Here is a 5,537-nt window from a genome sequence, read left to right on the forward strand (position 1 = left end):
GGGCGGAGGGGGCAGCCTCCCCCCCTCCCTGCGCCTAGCCCGCCGCCGCCAGCCCCGGGAAGGGTTGCTCCCCCAGGCTGCCGCGGAGCCCGGAGGACGGCGTAGCTGGGGCTCTCCCTCTTTCTCGCCTTCTGCCTTTCTCCCCCCACCTCCGCCCCCCAGCTCAGCCTCCTTCGCGTCCCCGCCGTACGTGCCCGGAGCTGCGAGTGCAACCCGCACACCGCAGTTAGACCCGCACAAAACTTCAGTCGGCCGTTTCTCTCCCCGGGAGACGGGTGAAATGTAACGTGGAAGGGTAATTTAAAAACCAGCATTTATTACTGTTATTATTGCTGTTGTTATGATTTTAAGTGCTTGCTCCTCACTCTTCTCGGGTTCGCTGCAAGTTGCATACGTTTTGGTGTTGCTCGTTTCCCGTCCCTCTGTCTCCCCCCGACCAGCGTTGCATGAATCCCTGCGTTCTGACTTTGTCTTTATAGCTTTCTGTGAAATCCCAATGCCTGCTCCACGAAGCAGACATTTTGGGAAGATTCTTTACGAGGAAGGACGATTTATTGTTATTACTATTACTTTGTTAAGGAAAGGGACCACAAAACTTAATCCTTTCCCCCCACCCCCCGGAAAGCAATCCACCTTTCATACCCTCTTTTTACACAGAAAGGTGCATGAGCTGAATGGATGCAGACTGAAATCTATCACTGCTTAAGTTTCCTGTGTCAGACATGACCCGACAGTACCGGGAACATATACAAAATTGTGCAATACTGACATCTAAGTATGTCATAATCCTCTCTCTCTTCCTCAGCAGTATCATTACACCAGGTTAATTACATTAGTCACCTCCTGGTTCTATACATGTAGCTGCTCATTAATGCAACAATCATAAAAGAAAGAAATAATCTAATTCTTGATGCTACCGATTTTGTTTCTCTCTGATCGGATTCATTGTTCAGTGAAAAAGAGACCAGAAGAGCTGCTTTAGGTTCACTGCTGTTCTGTGCGGGTGAGCGGGGCTGAGGAAAGGGGGTGCTGGGAAGTTGAACCAGTTGGAGGGCTTCAGCCACGTTGCAATTTCATAACTCCATTTATTTTGCCTCCTTTCTCCTTCTCTGGGTGCAGACTGGGACTGCCCTTTCAGGACAATCTCCCCCAGGACTGTTGGACATGAAGGGCTCTATAGCAAGCAGCAGGGGGGCCATTGGCTGCTCTACAGACCACTGATGGTTTCCCCAATTTGGAGGGCACAGACCAGGCTGCCCTTGCAGCTGAGACTGAGATAGGGGTGTTTACCAGCAAGCACTCATGGTGTCTGGCATCAGCCATATGCAGATCACCACCAGCAGGCGGGAAAGGCCCTGGGGGAGGCAGGAGATAGAGGGAGGGGTGGTAGGAGACAGTGCAGGTTGAGACCACTGACACAAGGTTGAAGAACAACCACAGTCCCTATCCTCACCTGGGGGACTCCTGGCCTTGCCCTCTGCCACAGGAGCTGGGGGTCTCTGTCTGCACTCACTGAGCTGCCAAAGAGCTGAGGATGGGCAAGGGGGCAGGTGGCCCCAATGCACCTTTAGCACTCTGGGTACAGCCTGCTGCAAGAGTGTGGAGGATGGTAGCTATGGACAGGCTCTCTGAACTGTTGTTCTTGGTTCAAAGGAGTTTGAGAGGCAGAAAGATGCAGAGAACACCCCTAAACTGGTGGGATATTATGGCTCTACAGGGATGGCCTGTGGTGAGGAGGAGGCTCTGTGAGGCTCTTAACTGGGGAAGCTAGAGAATATCACTCGAGGACCTCTCCTTCCCTTCTGAGACATTTTCACTGAAAGAAGGAAGGGGCCTTGAAGAGGGAAGGCAAAAGGGAGGAATAAGTAATTCTTGGGACTCTGAGCCATTTTCTTTTTCTGTTGGTGGTCGTACCCCTCCAACCTCACCCCATTATTCAAGTCTTCTCATTCTTCAAAGGAGGGTAGAAAAGCTGGGCCAGGAGCCTGAAAGACTCTGAAGAGGAAAAAACTTCAGCTGGTTATTCTGGCACCCAAATCCATCAGGCACCAACATTGCATGTGTGGATGAGAAAGACACTCTGGAAATCTGCGGAGCTCATAGCTCCAAGGAAAGCAGACTCCTCAGTTACTCTGTACTCTCAAAAAAGTGTGGCACAGCCCTTCTAGTAATGCCACACAAGCAACCTGGGTGGAGCGGAAGCAAAAAGGTCTCAGGCCCTTTGAAAGCTCACCCATGCTTACACAGCAGGGTCATTCAAAGAGGAGAGGGAGAGAAGGGACGATGCTATGTGTTTTCACTTGGGGCCCACCTGTGTAGCCCATGTGGCTAAGTGTTTATTTTACTGCTACGAACAGTAGTGCTGCTTTAGGTCAAGGGTATGCTGGGCTGCACAGACAGAGGTTATCTCCGGGTTGAGGATCTTGCTTCTGTTGGTACCTGAGTCTAAGTGAGGCTAGTAAGGTGAGCAAGCAGTCACTGCAGAGGTTGTGGATTTGGGCTTGCAGGGGACCTCAACACTGTGAGAAATTACAGATTTCATTGATAACAAGAAAAATATTGCTGAAAATGTCAGGTTTACTTATCTTTACATTTAACAAATCCAATCAGATACAGAGGATGAAGCAGCAGCTGGGCCAAAACAGAGACCCTCAAACCAATCCAGAACTGTTGCCTTTATTACATATTTCTACATCTTTGACAAGTTTGGTTTCAAGTGACTACAGCAACAGGAGAGGGGCCTGTTCTCCTCAAAGAAACTGCCAGTGTAAGAAGGCCAGGTTTGCAGGGTGGTGAGTTCTTTAATCTCTGGCTAAGAAGTGTGAGATCTATGAGGGCTCAGTACATCTCAGGATCAGGACTAAACACGGCTTCCTGCCTCACGCTTCCCAATTTCCAGAAATAATTCTCTGCCTGCTACCCTGCTTATATACTCTTAGACCATTCACAATAATCCCTCTACAGTTCTAAATGCCACAGGAGAAGAATGGAACACAGGCAATGCAAATGCCAGAATGTCCTGTGTGACTGCTTGTGCTGTGGCTAGATGCTGTGCTGAGATTTCATCTTTCCTACAAAGGATCATTAAAAATTATAATACAAAACAAGAATACAAAATAAAAACGCTGTGGCAGATTTTTACAACAGTCACATCTTACTGAATAGCGCAACACAGAATGACATCTATAAAAGAGTAAGGAGAGAGAAATTAATAGTCTGGAGGAAATAGAGAGATTTTAAATTACATTTTAAATTACTTGAAATGAGAAGCTGATGAGACAGGGAGCCGCAGGAAGTCTGCTTCCAATGGCAAACCAAGAGTGCTGCTATTTGTGGAGAGAAGGGGCAGTGCTGTAGGAAAAAAAGGGGCACAAGAAAGATGCAGGAAGGGAGATGAAGGGCACGGAGTCGGAAGCAACTCCATGGGATGGTAATGGAACTGAATAGAGTGTTTGTGCATTGAGTGCTGCAGTGGAGCTTTTCAGCACATAGGACAAAATCAGACAGCGATAGTATATGAAAACCGGTATCTAGGAATCTTCATCCTAGGGAGGCCAGCGCAGAAGGAGCTGCTGTAATGAGATGTAAAAGAGATGGAGTTGATGCAGCTGTATTCACAGGCGGAGCAGAGGTGTTAATAGACCGATGCACCAGCAGAGGACATGTTAGGAAAAATACATTGGGGTTAGGGTGATGATAATAGAACTGGAAGCCAATGGGGCAGAGAAGATAGAAGTGAGATATGATGTAGAAAGAGAATTAATATTTAAGAGATTTCACTGGAGAAAGTTGAAAAAAGTCACATATATGTATGGTTGGACAAGCAGAGGGGGTGATCAGAGCAGTCATCACTGGCATCCAAAGCTGAGGGTCCCAAAGCACTTAAGAAACGTTATTCACATCATATCTGCATGCTGGTGGTTTTCTTAGACCAATTTAACAAACTAGCAAACTGAGGAAAGAAGATTTGTGTTTTTGCCAGAGAATCACAGGTGGAGATGATGAAGATAGCTAGAGATAGAGATGGAGATGGAGATGGAGATGAAATAAAGATAGAGATAGGGAGATAAATAAGATGGAAAAAGACTCAGTGGTCCTCTCTTCTTATCTTCAGGTTCATATAACTTGAGGATCAACATGAAAGGCAGTTTAAACATCAAATATTCAAATACTACAGGAGATTCATCTCTAGTGTAACACCGTGACCAGAAAGGAAGAAAAAAGAAGGGACATACAGGGTACAGAGGTCTAACAATTAAAATGAGTAGGTTTCCATGCAAAAGTGGTGCTGGTGCTGCCCTGAGAGTGCATTAAAAACTCCTGTGTTAGACAGGAGTGGAACCCTGGCAGGGACCAAGTATAAGGTTATAAGGCTGCAATACATAACTCCCTCAGTTTCTGACTTATATCCTCTTCCAAGCTAAATGTTGTGCAAACAATTAATTTAGCCTCATAACACTCTTACGAAGCAATGTTCACTAGTTTGCGGAGGCACTGAGGCACTGAAAAATTCAGAACATAATCTCAAAGCCCACCAAAGCTAAAATATTCGCAGTGATTTTAGTGGGATCTGGGTGCTGCTATAAATGAGTTGGGTACCCATGGATACCCAAGAAATCTGTTCCAGATTGAGTCTTGAAGCTAGAACTCCTGCACTTTCCATGCAAGACTCCCTTTTCTCACGCAACCTTTTCTTCCATTGAATGGTAACCTTTGAAATGTTTGCTACTTGAGGATGGTTGAAAAAAAGTGTCAGCTTATAGTCCTGTGGGTTGATTTCTTCAAAAAGGCAAAAGCTTCCTTCTTTACTTGAAAGAGATAGTGGGAAAAGACTGGGATTCCCAGGATGAATTTTCCACCATGATGAATTGCTGGGATGTGAACTGTTTGCCTCTCTTTCTCTCCATGCTGTGCTGAGATTTGTATGTACAGCAGCCTCCTAATCAATAGGAATAGGGAAAAAAAAAAAATCAATGCCTGCAACCCATTAGCTCTAACAGAGGGCAGGCTGCTAACAAGTCACTCTAGCTGGAATTCCAGTATTTGGTAAAGTATCCTCAGTGAGGTTATATGCATACATACAGATACAAACTTACTGAATAAGACTAGCAGAGAAAATCAGTTACGAGAACATTCCCCATCCCACCAGCATGTCTATCCCCACGTATTTGTATGACTATGTTAAACTAGAGACACTATCATGGCCACCCAGATGCTGTCCCTCATACTTTTCCACTCCAGAGCACCCAGTTTTCTACACCTGATCTATAATCCCGGGCTACCTTCATGCTGGACCATCCTGTATATAAATAAATACATGTCTCTACACATTCTTGCTCCTTCATAAACCACACACCATAGAATCCAATTTCAGCCCCACTTATTCACAAGCATACAGCCATTCCTTCTCCTTTGCTGTATCCCTAGATCCTTCATGGAAACCTTCTTTCTTCTTCCTATTCATATCCAAAATCGGGCACAGATAGTTCCCACCGACATCCATATACATCTAACCCTGGAAGCATATTCCAGGAAAC

This window comes from Aptenodytes forsteri, unplaced genomic scaffold (genome assembly GCF_000699145.1).
Source record: "Aptenodytes forsteri isolate BGI_AS27 unplaced genomic scaffold, ASM69914v1 Scaffold284, whole genome shotgun sequence".
NCBI lineage: Eukaryota > Metazoa > Chordata > Aves > Sphenisciformes > Spheniscidae > Aptenodytes > Aptenodytes forsteri.